This window comes from Dendropsophus ebraccatus, chromosome 1 (genome assembly GCF_027789765.1).
Source record: "Dendropsophus ebraccatus isolate aDenEbr1 chromosome 1, aDenEbr1.pat, whole genome shotgun sequence".
NCBI lineage: Eukaryota > Metazoa > Chordata > Amphibia > Anura > Hylidae > Dendropsophus > Dendropsophus ebraccatus.
This window is the reverse complement of record NC_091454.1, coordinates 226,520,823-226,542,148: the sequence shown is the minus strand read 5'-3', so window position 1 is coordinate 226,542,148 and position 21,326 is coordinate 226,520,823. Positions and strand designations below refer to the sequence as shown.

Genomic DNA, 21,326 nt, shown 5'->3' with positions numbered 1-21,326 from the left:
CATGGATTGTGAATGGGATATCCTAAATCTACCTTAGATGTGATGTGTACAGTAGGTGTCCTGATACCTTCTAGTGATCACCTTACAGTGTATATTATATGAAATACACTCTATGTATAAAATATGTCTCAAATATGGATTTGGACTCTGAAATGACTAAAAAAAGAAGAAATATATTGTCCTTTTTTGTCTAACATAATTGTTCTTTGTTCTACATGTAGGAGAACAATGAGACGGAGGTCAAAGAGTTCCTTCTTTTAGGATTTCAAGTCAGTCAAGAATTACGACTTTCCCTCTTCTGTCTGTTCCTGATGGTTTACTGGGGAACAATATGTGGGAACCTTCTGATCATCATCCTGGTGTCCACCAGCAAGATCCTCCACACCCCAATGTACTTCTTCATCTCTCAACTCTCTATCAGTGATATATTGGTAACCACAGATGTTTCTCCCAACCTTCTCCACGTCCTCCTGAATAATGGGGCGTCCATGACTTTTATTGGTTGTATTGCTCAATTTTATTTTTTCTGTGCTTCTGAAACATTTGAGTGCTTTTTCCTTGCCATGATGTCTTATGACAGATATGTGGCCATCTGTAATCCCCTCCGGTACTCCTCTATCATGACACGTGAACAATATGTGATATTGACCGCCATTTGTTGGTTCCTTGGATTTTCCACTACTTTGGTTTACAGCATTACAATAACACAACTAATATTTTGTGGCCCCAATATAATTGACCATTTATTCTGTGACATTGTGCCCTTACTAAATCTCACCTGTTCTGACACCTTTATTTTTCACTTGGAGACATATTTAATAGGTATTCCAGTTGTATTATTCCCAATGACAATCATTGTAGTGTCTTATACTTATATAGTTTCAGCAATCTTGAGGATCTCATCCAGTACTGGTAGACAGAAAGCCTTCTCCACCTGTAGCTCCCACCTCATTGTGGTCTCCATGTTTTACTTTGCTATGTTTGGTGTTTATGTTGTCCAAACAAAAGGCTTAACATTCACTATAAGTAAAATAATATCCCTGCTATATACCGTGTTTACTCCACTGGTCAATCCCATTATATACAGTCTGAGGAATAAAGATATTATGAAAGCCATACAGGAAACAGTGAATAGGCGGGTGACCTGGTAAATTATCAGTTAGATTATTGAGGTTAGACCTGAAGTTTCTGTATATATCATCACACTTTGTAAGACTTTATTGGAAATTACACAGTTGTTACCTTGTGCTTAAAAATGTATATATTTTTTTTTAAAAAGTTCCCCCCATCATTCTGCACTCAATACCCCAAAGTGAAAAAGTTAATATAGAATGGTAGAAATCTTTGCTAATTATTGAGAAGGAACATAGGAACATTAGAAACTTTAATTGCCAGTAGTATACAGATGAGTTACCCAGCACTTAGGTAAGGCCCCTTTGGCAGTTTTCTTTCAGGGCCACATGGCTTATGCCTGGATTTGGAGATGTTTGGCCATTCTTTTCTGCAGGATGGATGGGGGCCGTCAGTGTACACCATTGTAAGATGTCTCCAAAAATCTTCCATGGAGTTCAGGTCAGGTGTCTGTCTGGTCTCTGTATTATAATAATAATAATAATAATAATAATAATAATAATAATAATAATAATAATAATAATAGTCTCTCCTTTTTGAGGATCTCATCTTCAGGACATATGTTAACAAGATATGAATTTTTAACATTATTTATAAAGCAAAGTTAATTCTGTAAAAAAAAAAATGCCCCAGAATTGCACAATTTTGTTAATCTGCATTCAGAAAAAAGTGATCAAAAAGTCATATATAATTAAAAAGTATTGATTAAAAAAAACTATATAGTTTCTAGCAAAAAAACAAGCCTGCACCCAGTTCCGTCAAAAGAAAAATAAGAAAGCTATGGATCTTGAAATACGGCAATTAGAGATGAGTGAACCAGGCCGAGGTTCGGGTTCATATGAACCCAAACCATGGGCATTTGAATCTCACTGCCTTCCCGTTTCTTGGGGAAGGGGGAGACAGCCTGAGTTCCCCCTGGAAAGCAGGAATACAGGCTAGGTCATCGACTGTATGCCTGTTTTGCAGGTGGGTCTCCATCTTCAAGACAATCGGATTAGATTCAAATGACGATGGTTAAGGTTTGTACGAACCTGAATCACGGCCTGGTTTGCTCATCTCTAGTGGAAATACTACTACTAATAGTTATTTTCTAAATAGTAAGACTTTTTTAAAGTAATAAAATGTAATCAATAAGTTACATAGTTACATGAATCCCAAAACTGAAAGTGCCCAGCATCCCCACTTAACCACCTGGGTGCCAGACTGATCTCATACTGCATCCTCCCCAGCAAGGAAGGGGATTAGTGACTTTCTATGGGGGAGGCTAATACTTACCCTCCGGGACTCACATCTTCTTGCTTCCGCAGCTGAAGCACAAAATTCCTGCGTTCAAGGGCGGCTACTCCTTCAATCTCTGCTCAGAAATCAGGTGCAGCCACGGTGTCCCACCTCAGCTGTTGATTGCAGAAGGAATTGGCCTGGCACACATCAAACGCTATGTGTGGAAGGTAAGTATAATTCACTGATGAGGATTTTTCCTGAATAATAGCCCTCTGTCTCCAGTGGCTTTGACTAATATAAAGCTTAATTTTTATTTGCTTAAATAAAATGTGAATAGGGTGATTTAAGTGCAGTTACTGCTATTGGAATTGTCTTCACTGGAGCAACATTTATAAGAGATGCCAAATATAGGAAGGAGGGATTCCCCCAGAGGGGGTACCTCTTACAATTCACAAATCTTAATATGTAGAGGTGGATATAGCTTCAGTTAAGACAATAGCAATAACGACATTTTATTCACCTGATTCCCATTGCATACATTTTAGTTGAGCAAATAAAAGTTACATTTTATAGGGTTATTATTATAGTTGAGTGAACTTTTCAAAAGTTTGTTCCAACCGGATTTCCGGATTTTTTCAGAAAGTTCGGTTCGATCGGATTTCGGATTTCTTCGGATTTCATAGTTTAAAGCATCGATATGATACGGGAGTAGTGTATTTGGTTGAATTTAGGGCTCTCCATGTCAGTAACATCGTTATCTTTTCGATATCTCAAAGTCATTTTTTTTTTTTACTTCAATATTCACCATTACAGGGTCTATGCAGGAAACTCACCATTACAGGGTCTATGCAGGAAACTCACCATTACAAGGTCTATGCAGGAAACTCACCATTACAGGGTCTACGCAGGAAACTCACCATTACAGAGTCTATGCAGGAAACTCACCATTACAGGGTCTATGCAGGAAACTAACCATTACAGGGTCTATGCAGGAAACTCACCATTACAGGGTCTATGTGGGGAATTCACCATTACAGGGTCTATGCAGGAAATTCACCATTACAGGGTCTATGCAGGAAGCTCACCATTACAGGGTCTATGCAGAAAACTCACCATTACAGGGTCTATGCAGGAAACTCACATTACATGGTCTATGCAGGAAACTCACCATTACAGGGTTTATGCAGGAAACTCACTATTACAGGGTCTATGCAGGAAACTCACCATTACAGGGTCTATGCAGGAAACTCACCATTACAGGGTCTATGCAGGAAAAAGGTCACAAATGCAGTGAATGAGCAGCAGTAGTCATTGGAGGACAGTGGAGGTCCAGCAAAAGTCACTTGAGGCCAGTACCAGAGCAGCAGTAGTCAACATGGAGGACAGGCATCAGCAACAGTCGTCAACCTGGAGGCCAGGCAGGAGGAGCAGTAGCCAACATGAAGGCCAGGCAGGAGCAGCAGTAGCCAACATGGAGGCCAGGTAGGAGCAACAGTAGTCAACATGGAGGCAAGGACAGGCAAAGCAGTAGTCAACATGGATGCCAGTTAAGGCCCATCAGTAGCCAACAAAGAGGCAAGGGCAGGCAAACCAGTAGTCAACCTTGATGCCAGTTAAGGCCCAGCAGTAGCCAACAAGGAGGCAAGGGCAGGCACAGCAGTAGTCAAGATGGAGGCCAGTGAAAGCCCAGCAGTAGCCAACAAGGAGGCAAGGGCAGGCACACCAGTAGTCAACCTGGATGCCAGTTAAGGCCTAGCAGTAGCCAACATGGAGGCAAGGGCAGGCGCAGCAGTAGTCAACATGGATGCCAGTGAAGGCCCAGCAGTAGCCAATATGGAGGCCAGTAAAGGCCCAGCAGTAGCCAATATGGAGGCCAGTGAAGGCAAAGCAGTAGCCAATATGGAGGCCAGTGAAGGCCCAGCAGTAGCCAAGATGGAGTGCAGGCCAGGAGTAGCCGTTGTAATGGGTTGACATGAGCAGCAGAAGCAGAATAATGAGGTCCATGGACAGGCGAGAGGTAGCAGGGCACAAGGAATGGTGGAATGACCAGTAAGGTCTAGTTCACATATAGGCCATAATAGATGCAGAAAAGGTCCTACATCTTGGTGACTACAGGACCAAATCCTTGTCTGTGGTATCAGGAGCAGGTTTCACAAAGTCCTTATCTATCCATGTGGCGTTCATTTTGATGAAAGTCAGACACTCCACACTATCACAGGACAATCTGGTTCTCCTGGGACTGACAATATGACCTGCTGTGCTGAAAACTCACTCGGATGACACACTGCTGGCTGGACAGGAGATTATGTCCAAAGCAAATTCAGCGAGTTGTGGTCAGACATCTAATTTTCCCACCCAGTAGTCCAGGGGTTAAGGGACGTTAGGTGGCAAAGTAGAGTCCAAAAACACCTGGACTTGCTGTTTGAGGTGTGCCGCCATGTCCTGCTGCTGTGCGGGTGCTTCTGTTACCCCGGCCTTTGGCTGCATGAAAGCGTGCATCATGGACATCAGGCTCAGAAGGAGTGGGAAGGAGTCCCCGCCTGCGTCTCCAAAGCACACTGCCAATGGGCACTGCCTCAATACTCCTCATCCTCCTCATAGCCCTGCATATCCTCGTCTGGCCCCTTTCTGGTCTGGCAGGAAGGCTCATCTCCTTCTCCTCCACCCGTCTCCCCTAAGAGTTGCTGTGCGTACAGGTCCTCCTCCTCAACTTCCTCTCCCTCCTCTTCCGCCAAGCCTTCCTCCAGCTACCCAGGCTGCGACAGTGGCAAGACCTCTTCACTCTCGCCACTGAGTCGTATCAGCATCAGCTCCAGTACATAAAGCATGGGTATGATGGCGCTCAGTCCTGTGTCTTGCCCACTGACCAGAAAGGTGGCCTTCTCAAAGGGTTGTAGCAAGCGGCAGGTGTCACGCATGAGCTGCCACTGCCCAAGCTCCAGGTTACACAAGGGAGTCGCCGTGTCCGACCTGCATCAAGAGGAAATCAGTCAAGGCCTTCCTCTGCTCATAGAGCCGGTCCAGCATGTGGAGGGTGGAGTTCATCCGCGTGGCAAATGAGACGATGGTTGGGAAGACCATTCCTCCACTGCAGGTCGAGGAGGATGTGGTGAGAGCGACTTGAATGGCTAATGGTTACAAAGCTTTCGAGCTATTGACAGCACAGTCTGTAAATGGGATGAATACTTCAGAAAGTGTGTAACTATTAGGTTTAAAACATGTGCCATACACAGGGTTTGCCTCATACCTCCTCGACGCAGCGCGGAGAGAATGTTGCTCCCATTGTCACTCACCACCGTCCCAACTTTATGATGGGGTGGAGTCATCCACAAGAGGATTTCCGTCTCGAGCAGGGGGTGCAGCTCTTCCCCTGTGTGTCTCCTTTCACCCAGGCAGGCTAGGTGCAGCACAGCGTGACACCTCCGTGCTACATGCATATGTCTGCCTCCGGTATAAGGACTCCATGATGCCAGGCTGCCTACTGCTAGCAACACAGGGGCCACCAGCTGAAGAAGAGAGTGAAGCCACACTCCCTTCCACAGAGGAGGCCTTACTCTGTGAAAGGCCCCACTGACTACTGCTGCTTTCTGCTGCTATTGACCATGGGTCGACCTGAGCCTGCTGTGACCCACTATCACCCCGTTTCCCCCCGGCGGAAATGTGGTGGCGCTTCATATGGGCAGCCATGGCGCTGGTGCCAGGATGGCAAGTCTTGCCTCTTTTAATGCGCCTGTCGCACAGGCGACAGATGACCACATAGGTATCCTCCAAGCACTTTAAAAAAAAAACTGCCACACAGGGGAGGTGTAGAGTCTAGTACCGACAGTCTGCGAGGATGGACGGGCGCTGCAGATACTAAGACCTGCAGTGGAGGAGGTGTCCCCAGTGGTCATCTGCTTGTCCCGGCTACGCTTCCGACTTGTTAGTTGACTACTGCTGCCTGTCTGCTTTTTATTTGTGGCAGGCCTGCTGGCGGACGGATTCCTGGTTGATGAATCCGTCGAATAAGCCAAGTCCTGCCGTGGATCCCATGTAACATCCGATGTAGCATCATCCTGTTCCTCATCAGGCTCCTGCCCAGCCCTCTCTCTCTCTTCTATTGCCTACTGCTCTTCTGCGAGGCCTAACATGGGCCTGCTCTGAAATCACCTCTGACACAGCTATGCCCTGCACTTGATTGTCCCCTGTCTCTTTCCCCACGTGCTCATCATCATCAAAGAGCAGTTCGCTGCTCATAGGCGCCAACAGTTCCCTTGCAGGCGGCGGTTAAAAAGTTAGCGGGATGTTGCTGAGGATGTCAGATGGAGGATGTGGGGGAATTGCTGCGTGCCCGTGCCAAGTCAGGTTCCTGTCCGAGGTACCCACAGATACCTGGCTGGCTGTCTCACTACTCATCCTTATGGACGTCGAAATTGAGCCAGCCACTCTAGGATTGTGTAATTAGACGTGTGGAAACGACCCTGGTGTGACAAAGGAAGCTCAGGCCTGCCACTGGACCCTCTTCCTGCGATACTTCCTCTTCTGCCCCTTGAGCAAGACTCTCTGCCCTGCACTCTGCCTGAAACGCTTTGTGAGGTTTCCTGCTGCCGCTGTGCCATGACTTCATATTCAAATTCTGATTTCTACACTTGGTAGATGAGAACAGTATTTTCTGTAATATATAGGACTCTGTGATATATAGAGCACTTTTTTTAAGACTTTTATGCTATACACCTGCACTAGGTATTTTTTTCTGTCAGGATAAGACGGATGTGATATACACACTATCAGAAGGGTCCAAGTATAGAAATTGTCTATATGTATAGAATTTTTTTTTAAAGAATTTTATGCTATACACCTGCACCAGGTATTTTTGTCTATCAGGATAAGACGGATGTGATATACACACTATCAGAAGTATAGGACTTGTGTATCTGTACAGAACATTTTTGTTCCGTGCACCCTTTTGCTGTCCTATGCCTAATCTATATATCTTTCGCCCTCTCTATATTTCTCTCTCAATCACTAGATGTTTCTCCTCTCCACTTTCCTAATATTTCCTTTCCTACAATATCTTCTCAGTAGTCTGTAGTACACAACAGCAGCAGCAGCACCAGCAGCGTTTTGATAATCACGAGCTGTGTGCACTGAATCCAGTAAAAACCTTCTTTCTCTCTCTGTGCAGACTGCGTGGTGCGGTCATGTGACCACTCTTCTTAAAGCAATACCAACATCACACAGGGGGTGGGCTAGTGCAAGATCCCTGCTGATTGGATGTGTTCCGGTATTCATGGGAAAGAGCTTTTCCCGTCCGGAACACTTCCTGCTTTCTAGAATGGTGGATGCCATTTTAGGAAGCAAGAAAAAGAATAAAAATCGGAGTGGATTTCCAAAAATCAGAATCCGATCGGACTCGGATTTTTGGAAAAATCCGAACCGGATGCCATACCGGCCGAACCGGTTTGCTCATCTCTAGTTATTATTCAGGAGAAATCCTCATAAGTAAATTATAGTTAAACAATACCCCCCAGTAGGGCAAGGGTCTAATACCAGGATGGTAAGTAGAAGTCTTTTCCCTCCAAACAGAGTACATTCTTGCCCCCAGGGGATTAACACTAGGACTACTGGACTCGTCACCCCGCCTAGAACTACTGAAAGGAGTCATTTTGACTCCTTGCTTGTTTTCGTTTTTTTTTAGAGTTTCATTTGTGGTTATTTATTAATAATTATATTTTTTGTAATGTATTATTATTGTGAGATCCAACAGTAATGCTTTTGATTGTTTTTTTTCTGCTTTTCTTATTTTTCTACAGAAAATAACAATAATTATAATAGACGTTTTTCAAACATTTTTTTTTATTCAAGTGCACACATATAAACAACAACTGAAGAACAAAAAGCAGAGAAAATGTAGGTGGAGGAGCATAAAAATGAAAATATGGCGCAGAATTCACCTTCTAAACATTTTGTGTTTCGCATTTTAGGCATTGCCTTTGATTTATGGCAGTACATTGCCCACACAAAGACTTACCACAAGTCTTACAATTGCCGACAGATCTATTTTTCTTGCACTTTTCTTTGATCTGGCAAAATTTGGTTTGAACCATCACTTCTGAGCATGTAAAAACTTGGGACGTGGAACCCTTTTCCCTATCTGTGACATAAGGACCACTCAACTCTCTCACAAGCGTTTGCAAAAATGCCTTGCGTGACATTTTTTGGTGGGTAATCTCCTTGAATATTATCCATGCATTTATACCCGCAAAGTCTAAGGCATTTTCAAATGCATGAACAGGCCATCTCCTTGTGCATGTTCGTGTGGTATATTTTCGTGCCATCTGATCCACTACATCTACTCCATATTTTGTTTCATTGTAAAACTTTACCGTTTTTGGAGTTTTTTTAGCGGAATCAGACGCAACAACAACATCTGGATGGACGGAACTCAAAATGACAACATTTTTGTTGACCTTTCCTTGATATACTGTAAGTGTAAAATTGTCTTCATTTCTAAACACTTTAGTGTTGTACAATTCCTCTTTCATGGATTTTATTTCTTTAGGCACTTCTCGCCTTATCTTCTTCAGTGTTCCCACAATGGTTGTTCCTTTGCTTTTTAGCTGTTTAGCTAATTTTACTGAAGTAAAATAATTATCGGTTGTAACATTGCGACCTTTTTTCAAAAACGGGTCCAATAACTTTATTACCACATGGTCAGCTAAACGGTCCTCAGCACGGCGTGTGTCATCTTTGCCTAGATAAGAGAAGCCATTTGCCAGATATTTGCTATCCTTATCAACAGCTAGCCAATATTTGTGGCCATATTTATCTGGTTTGGAAGGCATGTACTGCGTGAATGGACACCTAGTTTTGCTTGGGAAAAGTTGCTCATCCACCGTTATGTATGGGCCAGGTTTGTAACACGCAATACAATTTTCAATAAACCTGTCCCACACAGTAGAAAATAGAGCAAACTTGTCTGTTTGCAGTCTCTCCGATCGAGTCGATTTCTCATCAAATCTGAGAAACCTCATAATTTCAACAAAGCGGTCCCTAGACATTGTCGCTTTGCAAAACGGTATTCCCCAGTCATTACACCAAATACTGCTAATCGAGTGACGGTTCGTCATTCCACTAGCATAGAATATCGCAATGAATGCATCTAGCTCCTCATCAGATAGAGTAAACTGTAAATTATTGTTCCTGCATGCTTCTGCAAGCGTACATTTCTTTATATGTGTCAATATATATGAATCAAAAAATAAACGCCATGCGCTCAAAGGACTATCGATAATGATATTTCTTCTGGCGTATCCTGTAGGGCCAGGTGCTTCTCGAAGAATATTTTGGCTGTCACGCCAAAAGTGTAAAGTTACTATCCAGAATAAAGTTACTATCCAGAATAAAGTTACTATCCAGAATACTGTCTCCTGCTAGAACCTTAGAAAAACACCACCCTTCATTAGCATAAGATAAGAGCCTAGAGTAAACAAGCTATTTTGTTCAGCATTACACAGTAATACAAGCAGGTAAAACACAAGGAAAATGTAAAAAGTTGACATGTAAATTGAACTACATCTATATGAACATCAGGGTAAATAAGACAGAGTGAAAAAATTATGCACAAAACTTTATAGCAACATTTAGTGACAAAAGGACCTCAAAATATAGTAGGGAGTCAAAATGACTCCCTTCAGTAGTTCTTGGTAAATTTTGAAAAAAACGCGCAAATTTTTCACCAAAATTATTTATTCTCATAAAATCTTTTTTCACATCATATTTGAGGAAAAGTGACCGAGTTTCAAGCCGGAATTCTGAAAAATGTAGTCACAGAAGAGAAATAAAAAACGAAAGGAGTCAAAATGACTCCATCAGTAGTTCTAGTGTTAAACGGGAATGAGATTGTGCTGAGTTCACTCCATCTGCCCCAGCACAGCAGATGCGGCATAGTCTGGCCCCAGATTGGGATTAAATGGGCTCCTGTCGTCTTTCTTCCGCAAACCCGACACACAGCATTTGCTGCAATCTCTGCTCACTCAATCAGCAGCTGAGTAAATAAGATTTACTTCAAGAAAAAGGAATTCAGGACTCACAAATGCACCTTGTGAGTCCAACTAGGAGGACCTTTGAGATTGTTTTACTTCTATGTTTCATTGATGATGTCATCCATAAACAGCTCATTATTTGTGCTCCTCATCTAACTCACCTTACCTTGGTATCTGTAAAATCTTAGAATACATTTTCATATCTTATATAATTCTTGTATCGCGCTTATGGCTACAATAGACGCATAAACCTGAACCTGAATGTTTGCACAACTGATGACTTTGTCTGGATTTTACAGTTGGGATTCTTCAATATCTGGATATTGGAGAAAGTTGGGACTTCGATTTATGGGAGAAAGCTGGGACCTTGATTTATAGGAGAAAGCTGGGACCTCGATTTATGGGAGAAAGCTGGGACCTCGATTTATGGCCGATACCTTAGACAAGGTTGTGTTTAGCTCTCTAGGTTCCTTTACCATCCTTTCCCCATGCAAGGACATCTGGAAGCTTCAGGGCAATGAAACATAAAAGAAAAGAAGAAAATCCAGCACTTTGGGATCTGCTTAAAAAAATCCTAATCCTTATTGTAGGAATCACATAGACACCAACATGGACATAGTGACAGCTTCAAGTCTAGGTGTCACTTCACACATATTAATTTGATGACCTTGATTTGTTAGATTTAATGTTAAGCCTTTTCTGAGGACCTTTATGAGACAAAACATGGCGTAGTCAAAAATATGTCCTCAAAAGAATTTTTTTCTATGGCTCTTACACTAAACCAGCCATGGGAACCCGACAGGGGTACTCCTGCATTCTGGTGGGCATGTTCCCTCTATACATCCCTAGAAGCTGCAGATGCTAGGTATGTCCTGCTCACTGTAATATTCATCCTGCTCTCTGTAATGTTCATCCCGCTAACTGTAGTGCAGATGTAGTGAAGGGTAAGCGGGCTGAACATCAAAGGGAAAAGAATCCTGCCCCCCCCCCCCCCCATTCATTCCCATAGGGTGCAGTTAATAAACAATTGGGAACAGATCACGTGCACAAAGTAGATTGTAAAAAAGATTTAAAAGTCTCTAAAAAGCAGCATGTGATATGGATATAGATTGAAATCCAGTTATAGAAAAAGTACAACTCCCGACATGTTGTGATAGCCCTAGCGTGTTGGAGGAAAAGTTGGGGTAAATTTTCATTACGAAAGCACTTAGAATGGTCTTTCATGATGTAAGGCTTATTTAATGAATAAAGTGAGGTACCGGGGACAGCCACTCGTATGGTCAGACAGGGGTGTATGGGTGTATATTTTATTAGAGGTATAAATTCTATTAGGAGGTAAGAACATACCTGACTAGGATGAAGGTGAAAAACAATGAGGCTTGTAGATGAGGGGGAACAACTCTATAAGGATTTATAGGGATATTGTCAGGAATCGAGCCGTGCGCCCTTTTCCTGCCTCTGCCGAGTAACGCCGATGGTGTCCTTCACAACAGTCAGGGCCGGTTGCTAGGGGCACGCCAACGCCGTCCATAGCAGCCGTCCTGCCTTTCCTGGTCTCAGGCCACGCTCAGACGTCACTATGTTCTGCTGATGAGCGGGACTGGTTGCTGGGGGCCAATGATCACGTCCCCGGCAACCAGCCTGCTATATTTACCTTTTGTTTTGTATGTAGCCGTGGCTGTAGCTTCACCACCCCCGGTTGATCGGCATCAGGTGTACCCTTGATGGTTACTGACAGCTGACCTAACCAGTTAGCTGTCAGCACCTAGGTTCCTGTCCACTATAAAGGCAAGCCCCTGGTCTTATCCCATTGCCTTTGATAGCGCCTTGTGCCTTGACCTAGCGTTCTCCTGACTGTTTTTTGTTGTGATTCTGACCTTTTGGATTTCGTACTCTGACTTTGCTTCCTGGATTCTGATTTTGTACCTCCGCTGCCCGTTTGTTGCTGACTGTAACGCCCGGAGTAGTGGATCCACTGGACCGGCACCAGCGATGGCACAAACCTCACCAGGGAGCGGAGTCTAAGGGGCCGCTGGTTTTCACCAGAGCCCGCCGCAAGGCGGGATGGACTTGCTGCGGCAGGCGACCCCCAGGTCGCTACCCCTGGCTTGGTTGCTGGTGTCGGCAGGCGAGGCGTGGCAGGAGATGGTACAGGCAATAGTCTGCAGATGAGAGAGCACGTGACTGGCTGGACACAGGAACAGGTGGAGTGACAGGGGAACAGGAACCAGGAACAGGGACTTGGGACCAGGTAACGGACAGGACACAGGAACAACAGGGAGCTGGGCCAAACGCTATGGGAAGCATGTAGAGGCTCCAACCCAGGGGACAGGGCATGCTGGGATTTATAGGGGAGTGATTAGGTGCAACTACCAATTAGGAGCGCACTGCCCCTTTAAATCTGAGACAGCCGGCGCGCGCGCGCCCTAGGAGGCGGGGACGCGCGCGCCGGCCGGCACAGCGGGAGACAGGAGCGTGGAGAGGTGAGGCGCCCCCCGGGGCCGAGGTGATAGCAGCGCCGGGTCCCCGACTATGGACCCCGGCTGCTGCATGGGGCAGGAAGCGGTCGCGGCGGCGGCCCGGAACGCGGGACGCCGCCGCGGCCGTGACAGTACCCCCCCCCTTTGGCCTCCCCCTCTTTCTTGCCTGCAGATGGCACAGGAAGCCACAAAGTCTTTGACATCTTGAAACAGACTAGGCCCCCAGTAGTGGCGAGAGATCCGTTGGCCGGTCTTACGGACTCCAGGGTGCCCGGCCTCCAACGAGGAATGACCCCACTTCAAAATACCTCTTCGAAGCGCAGGGTGAACATGAGTCTTTCCGGGGGGTACTCTCTGAAGCGAGGAGGTGACGACTGGTGCTAGGCGATCAGGCGGTAAAACATGGCAAGGGACTGTGGGTCTGTGGACGAGGACCTTCTGTAAGTTCTCCCGGTGGTGAGAGGACACGACCTTAGTCTTGGGTACGGAGAGAGGGTACACCTCGGCAGAGAAGGCATCCGCCGAGTCTTGGTCTTCTGCCGGTAGGTCGGGTAGAGGCTTGGCTGGGACAGGAAACGACATAGTACACTTGGTCTGAGGTGACCTGAGACACTGGTTGGAACAGTCCTGACCCCAACTGAGAATCTCCCCGGTTCTCCAGTCCAGTTGAGGGGCATGTTCTTGCAGCCACGGGAGTCCCAGGAGGACCGCGGGGGAAGAATGGGGCAGGACGTAGAAGGATATCTCTTCTTGATGTAAAGGACCCACCTGGAGGACTAAAGGTGCGGTCTGGTAGTACACACGGTCGGTAAGAATTTCGCCTGTGACCGAGGAGATAGACAGGGGCCTGGCTAGTCGGGTCACGGGTAGCCGCCATCTTTGGACCAATGTTGCCGCAATAAAACTGCCTGCTGACCCAGAATCGAGGAAGGCAGTAGTCTGATGATTTCGTCCTGAGAGAGTCCGGATGGAAACTGGCATAGACAGACTTGGAATGGTGGCATTCACACCTAGGGACACCTGTCCCACCGGACCTAGGTGCGAGCATTTTCCGGATGTTTGGGGACGTAGGGGACATCCCAGCCGGAAGTGATCGGAACCACCGCAATAGAGACAGAGATTCTGCTCCAGGCGCCGGATTCTTTCATCAGGCGTCAGGTGAGCCCGTTCCACCTGCATAGGAATCTCAGGAGAGGGTTGGGACATCGAAAGGTCAGGATTCTGGAAACCCGGCGCCAGCTGGGGATGGCGACGGGAACGGGTTAGTAAATGTTCATGCCGAACCTCCTCCTCCCTCTCCGAAAAACGAGTATCAACTCGGGTGGCCAGTAGAATGAGTTCGTTCAGGGAGGTAGGCAGGTCTCGGGCAGCGAGCACGTCTCTCACACGACTAGACAGGCCCTTCTTGAAGGTGGCCAATAGGGCGGCCTCGTTCCAGTCCAATTCGGCTGCCAGGGTGCGGAACTGGATGGCGTAGTCACCAACAGAGGAGCTGCCTTGAGAGAGGTTGAGGAGAGCAGTCTCGGCTGAAGAAGCACGGGCAGGTTCCTCAAAGACGGAGCGAAACTCGAATAGGAAGGCCCGGAGATTGGCAGCAACTGGATCATCACGGTCCCACAGTGGCGTGGCCCAGGCCAGGGCTCTACCTTCTAATAGGCTGATGATGAAAGCCACTTTAGAGCGCTCGGTGGAAAACTGACTACTCAAAAGTTCAATGTGCATGGTGCACTGAGTCAAGAATCCTCTGCACAACTTAGAGTCCCCAGAGTACTTGCTTGGGAGGGCCAGTCGGAGTGAAGAAGAAGCGTCAGGAGGTGGTGTGCGCTGGGCAGTAGTCTGCTGCTGTAAGGCGGCAGTGAGTTGCTGGATCTGCTGTGACTGCTTCTGGATTTGTTGCGCCTGCTGAGTGACCACTCTGGCGACATCACGGAGATCAGGCACCTCGCCGGGATCCATGGTTGGAGCCTACTGTAACGCCCGGAGTAGTGGATCCACTGGACCGGCACCAGCGATGGCACAAACCTCACCAGGGAGCGGAGTCTAAGGGGCCGCTAGTTTTCACCAGAGCCCGCCGCAAGGCGGGATGGACTTGCTGCGGCAGGCGACCCCCAGGTCGCTACCCCTGGCTTGGTTGCTGGTGTCGGCAGGCGAGGCGTGGCAGGAGATGGTACAGGCAATAGTCTGCAGATGAGAGAGCACGTGACTGGCTGGACACAGGAACAGGTGGAGTGACAGGGGAACAGGAACCAGGAACAGGGACTTGGGACCAGGTAACGGACAGGACACAGGAACAACAGGGAGCTGGGCCAAACGCTATGGGAAGCATGTAGAGGCTCCAACCCAGGGGACAGGGCATGCTGGGATTTATAGGGGAGTGATTAGGTGCAACTACCAATTAGGAGCGCACTGCCCCTTTAAATCTGAGACAGCCGGCGCGCGCGCGCCCTAGGAGGCGGGGACGCGCGCGCCGGCCGGCACAGCGGGAGACAGGAGCGTGGAGAGGTGAGGCGCCCCCCGGGGCCGAGGTGATAGCAGCGCCGGGTCCCCGACTATGGACACCGGCTGCTGCATGGGGCAGGAAGCGGTCGCGGCGGCGGCCCGGAACGCGGGACGCCGCCGCGGCCGTGACACTGACCTTATAGTCTGACCATTCTCTATCATGTTTGTTTGTCTTGTCTTGTTTTGTGTTACACTTATTCAGTGTAAGGATTGTCGACCAGTTGTCCGCAGTAAGATTTAGTACTGTTTGTGTCAAGTAGGTAGGGACAGCTGGGGCGAGTGCCAGTCTAGGGCTGCACTTGTCACATGTCTTTCCAATACCCTACCTGACAGATATCTTGAAGCTGCTGTAGGTGTGATGTGTATAGTAGGTGCCCTGATACCGATCTCCTCAGGGTATGTTCACACTGAGCAAATACTGCGGAATTCCCGTGTCCCGCTGTGAGTGAATGAGAGGGCACGTGCTAATCCGCTGCTGCCAATCTCCACTCGAAGAAGTGACATAGAGAGGGTTTGGGACACTGAGACAGGTGGGATTCTGAGGTGGAAAATTCCGCTGTGGAATTCCGCCTGTTGTGGAATTCCGCCTGTTAGTGTGAACATAACCTTATAGTGTGTATTATCTGTAGTATACTAGAATATATATGTTTCAGATATCGATTTGGACTGTTTAACATAATTATAATCTGTTGAACATGTAGGAATACAAAAAGACGGAGGTAACAGAGTTCCTTCTATTAGGATTTCAAGTCAGCCAAAAATTAAGAATTTTCCTCTTCTGTCTTCTCCTGATCGTTTACAGGGGGACAATATGCGGGAACCTCCTAATCATCATCCTGGTGTCCACCAGCAAGATCCTCCACATCCCAATGTACTTCTTCATCTCACAACTCTCCATCAGTGACATCTTGGTGATCACAGATGTTGCTCCCAACATGCTCCACGTCCTACTGTAACGCCCGGAGTAGTGGATCCACTGGACCGGCACCAGCGATGGCACAAACCTCACCAGGGAGCGGAGTCTAAGGGGCCGCTGGTTTTCACCAGAGCCCGCCGCAAGGCGGGATGGACTTGCTGCGGCAGGCGACCCCCAGGTCGCTACCCCTGGCTTGGTTGCTGGTGTCGGCAGGCGAGGCGTGGCAGGAGATGGCACAGGCAATAGTCTGCAGATGAGAGAGCACGTGACAGGCTGGACACAGGAACAGGTGGAGTGACAGGGGAACAGGAACCAGGAACAGGGACTAGGGACCAGGTAACGGACAGGACTCAGGAACAGGGACTAGGGACCAGGTAACGGACAGGACACAGGAACAACAGGGAGCTGGGCCAAACGCTATGGGAAGCATGTAGAGGCTCCAACACCTGTAGTGGGGCAGGGCTGGAATAAATAGGGAGTGATTGGTGCAACTGGCCAATTAGGTGCGGACTGGCCCTTTAAATCTGAGACAGCCGGCGCGCGCGCGCCCTAGGAGGCGGGGACGCGCGCGCCGGCCGGCACAGACGGAGGCAGGAGCGGGACCAGGTAAGGCGCCCCCCGGGGCCGAACATGTAGCAGCGCCGGGTCCCTGCATCGGGACCCCGGCAGCTGCATGAGATGGGGGGAGGTCGCGGCGGCGGCCCGGAGCATGGGACGCCGCCGCGGCCGTGACACCTACTGAATAATGGGGCGTCCATTACTTTTATTTGTTGTATGATTTAATTTTATTTTTTCTGTGCCTCTGAAACATTTGAATGTATTTTTCTCGCTGTTATGTTTTATGACAGATATGTGGCCATCTGTAATCCCCTCCGGTACTCCTCCATCATGACCAGTGAACAATATGTGATATTGACCGTCATCTGTTGGTTCTTTGGATTTTCCACTACTTTGGTTTACAGCATTACAGTAACACAACTATTTTTCTGTGGCCCCAATATCATTGACCATTTATACTGTGACATCGTCCCCTTACTAAATCTCACCTGTTCTGACACCTTCATTTTTCACTTGGAGATGAATTTAATAGGTATTCCAGTTGTAATAATCCCAACTACAATCATTGTTGTGTCCTACACCTATACAGTATCAGCAATCTTACCGATCACATCCAGTACCGGTAGACAGAAAGCCTTCTCCACCTGTAGCTCCCACCTCATTGTGGTCTCCAATATTCAGTGTTTATGTCATCCAAACAAAAGGCCAAACTCTCACCATGAGTAAAATTCTATATCTGTTGTATTCCATGTTTACTCCATTGGTCAACCCTATTATATACAGTCTGAGGAATACAGATTTTATGAAAGCCATACAGGGAATACGTCATAAGTGGGTGACCTGATAAATTGACAGTAATAACATTGAGGTTGGACCTGAAGTTTCTGTATACATCATCCCATCTTTTAATGGGACTTCATTAGAAATTATATAGTTGCAACCTTGTACCTTGTGTTAAATAAATAAATAAATAAACAAACAAACAAACTACTGTAAATAAATAAAACTTGAAGGTCCCTCTATCATTCCTCCCTAAGGCCATGTTCACACTACGTAAGTACCGTAGTGATTTCTACGGTACGTATGTAGTGCTGCACCCGAGGGTATCCCGCCCGGAGTGTATACACATGGTATACACTCTTGCCGGGATCCATAGCGGCGCCAGAAAAACTGACATGTCCGGCCACTCCGGTCATTAAACCCTGTCAGTTCACACAATGGAGTGTGCAGCTCCAGCCGCACGCTCCATTTTGTGCAGCGGGGAATTCAGATGCCGATGCGCATGGATGCTCCTGCATTTAAATTCAGCGTCAGTAAAGATCATCCGTCCAGTACTGCAGTCACGGAACGGCCAGTCTCTTACAGAATGGGAACATGGCCTAATTCCACATAATGACAAAGTGAAGACAGATCGGAAGAAATCTTTGTTATTTGATTGAGATGTAAAAACTAGAATCTCCCATTGCCATTAGTATTCAGTGCGGTTACTCAGCATTCATGTAAAGTCCCTTTGATAGTGATTGTTGGCTAGATGGTTACAAGGTTTACATCTGGGATTCTCACTATATCCATTTCTCACTGCAGATTCTTTCACAGGTTGGATGAGGCTGTCGTTGGAGGCCATTGTTAGGTCTCTCCAGAGAGGTTCCATTGGGTTCAGGGCTCTGTCTGGGGCACTAGCGCCGACAGCTAGGGGGCACTCATAATCTGCCCTCCGCTGCCCCCCCCCCCCCGCGCAGACTGCATTCATCGCTTGCCCTGCGCAGCCCGCCACCACCCGACCTCCTCATCTCCCAGCCCGCACTCATCACCTGACCAGGCCACCCCTATGCATCTTCTCCCTGTGAGGCTGTGAGGAGCAGATCGTCCAGCAGGCGCAGTGATGTCATCTCACTGCACATGCTGGGCGATCTCCTCCTCACAGGCTGAGAAGAGAAAGAGAGAGAAGATAGAAGGACCGCTCCATACCAGGATTAAGTCAGTATAATGTGTTTTGTTTTGTTTTTGTTATGTTTGACAATGCGGGGGGACAGCATTAGAATGGGGGCAGAGCACAGGGGGCTTTATTACTGAGGCAGAGAATGCAGGCATTATAAGTATGGGGCAGAGCAGAGGGGGAATTTTTACTATGGAAGACACATCATAGGGGGCATTGTTACTATGGAGCAGAGCACAGGGGGTATTATTAACATGGGGCAGAGCACAGGGGGCATTACTGCTATGGAAGGCACGGCACATGGGCATTATTACTATGGGGGTACAGCACAGGTTGCATTATTACTATAGAGGCACAGCAGTAAGCGCTAGTACTATAGTGAGGCAAAGGAGGGAGCATTATTACTTTATAGGGGCACAGCAGGCAACATTATTACTATAGGAAGGCACAGCAGGGAACATGATTACTATATGTGGCACAGCAGGGCAGGGGGCATTATTACTATATGGAGGGCACAGCAGGGAACATTTTTGCTATAGGGAGGCACAGCAGGGTACATTGTTACTAAACGGGGGCACAGTAGGGCAGGAGAATTATTACTATATGGGGGTACAGCATTGGGCATTATTACTATATGGGGGCACAGCAGGGCAGGGGGCATTATTAATATATGGGAGCACAACATGGGGCTTTTATTAGTATATGAGGGAACAGCAAAGGGCATTATTACTATATGGAGGCACAGCAGGGCAGGGGGCATTATTAATATATGGGGCACAGCAGGGGGCATTATTACTATATGGGAGCACAGCAGGGGATCCTACATACAGGGGCTATCCCACATACAAGAGATGAATTGTAGCTGGAAGAAATCATCATGGTGTCCAGGCCAAATGGAGAGGAAAAGGTCAAAGAAGCAGTCACCTGTGAGTTGGGTTGGTTAACACAGTGCAGTGAGCGGAGTGAACAAAAACTCCCAGATTGCTGAATTATTATTATTATTATTATTATTATTATTATTATTCATTTATTTATATATACACGTCCAAACTACACAAATATGATACTAATAAAAACTAGAGACCGTGGTGCAAAAAAATGACACCATACAGCCCTGTGGGGGGGGGGGGGGGGGGGGGGGGGGGGGGGATAGAATCACTATAAGAGTCACAATAGGGTCATTTTGAATACACCTATTTGCAAAAAAAGAAAAAAAAAAAGTTTTCTTGTTAATAAAAATAGTAAAACATTTGAAAAGCTATATAAACTGCATATCACTGTATTCAGACAGACCTATAGAATAAAGATATCACGTTGGTTTTACTGTAAAGTGCATAACATAAACATGGAACCCCCCCCCCCCCCAAAAAAAAAAAAAAGTGAAATTGCATTTTTTTGTCCCAACTCAGCCCATAAATGATATTGTCAGGGTTAAGTCATTCATTTTATTGTAGATTGAAAGAAAGCATTACAAAGTACACCTGTTCCTGAAAAAAAAAAAAAAACGTGGCCCTGTAGGGGGGGGAATGAAAATTGGCACCTCCCCGCTTCGGTTTGCTTCGGGAGTTCTTGGCAGGATGTCCCGCTCAGCCAATCAGTGGCTACGGCAGGGCAGCACGCTGATTTGCTGAGCGGGATGAGCAGATGCCGGGAGCCCCGAAGTAAACCAGAGTGGGGAGCAGGTGATGTATGCTCCGGCCAGCAGGGGGTTAACTTACATACTCGCAGCAAGATGTCCCACAGGTTGTTCTCGGCTGAGGAGGCATACACCTGGATTGCCTCCGATACTGAGACAACTGTTCCTCTTTCCTTCCTCTTCTTCCTCATCATCATCATCATCATTTAGTGACGATAAGCCCCCAACGCGCCGCCCCAGGACTAGTCCTCAGGAAGCCCCACAAGCCCCCTCAAGTGACCCCACCCCATACGAACGACAGATTCCTGAGTTCGCTGGGGTCACTTGTGGGGGGTTTACAATGTTTTGGCAGCATGAGGGCTCTAGCCCGACATGGCCTTCGTCCTCCATTCTGACCAAATCCAGTTTCCAAAAGCCAAATTGCATTCCTTCCCTTTGGAGGCTTTCCGTGCGTCGGCTTTCCACTTTGTGTCCACATGTGGGGTACTCCTGTAATCAGGGGAAATTGCTCTACATGATTAGTGGTTTGATTTTTCTTTTAACCCCTTGTGAACATGAAAAATTCTAAGTTACACCAAGAATTTAGTGTAAAAAATATTTTTTTTTTATTTTCACAGCACATAGTTCCACATTTGTGTCTGTCACCAGTGGGGTCCATATGCCCACTATACCCCTTGTTACATTCCTTGAGGGGTGTAGTTTTCCTAATGGGGTCACTTATGGGGGCTTTCCAATGTTTTGGCAGCACGGGGGCTCTGCGAACCCGACATGGCCTTTGTCCTCCATTCTGGCCAAATCCAGCTTTCAAAAGCCAAATGGCGCGCACCTTCTTTTTTGAGGCATGCCCTGCACCCGCATGATACATTATGTTTCCATGTGGGGTATTTTTGTACTCGGGGGAAATTTCTCTACAAGTTTTTTGTGT

General features: G+C 46.9%; 1 pseudogene; it reads left to right on the top strand.

The window, feature by feature from the left end:
* Nucleotides 1–215: 215 nt before the first annotated feature.
* LOC138785729 (olfactory receptor 10A7-like) lies at nucleotides 216–1,151 on the top strand (annotated as a pseudogene).
* Nucleotides 1,152–21,326: the final 20,175 nt, after the last annotated feature.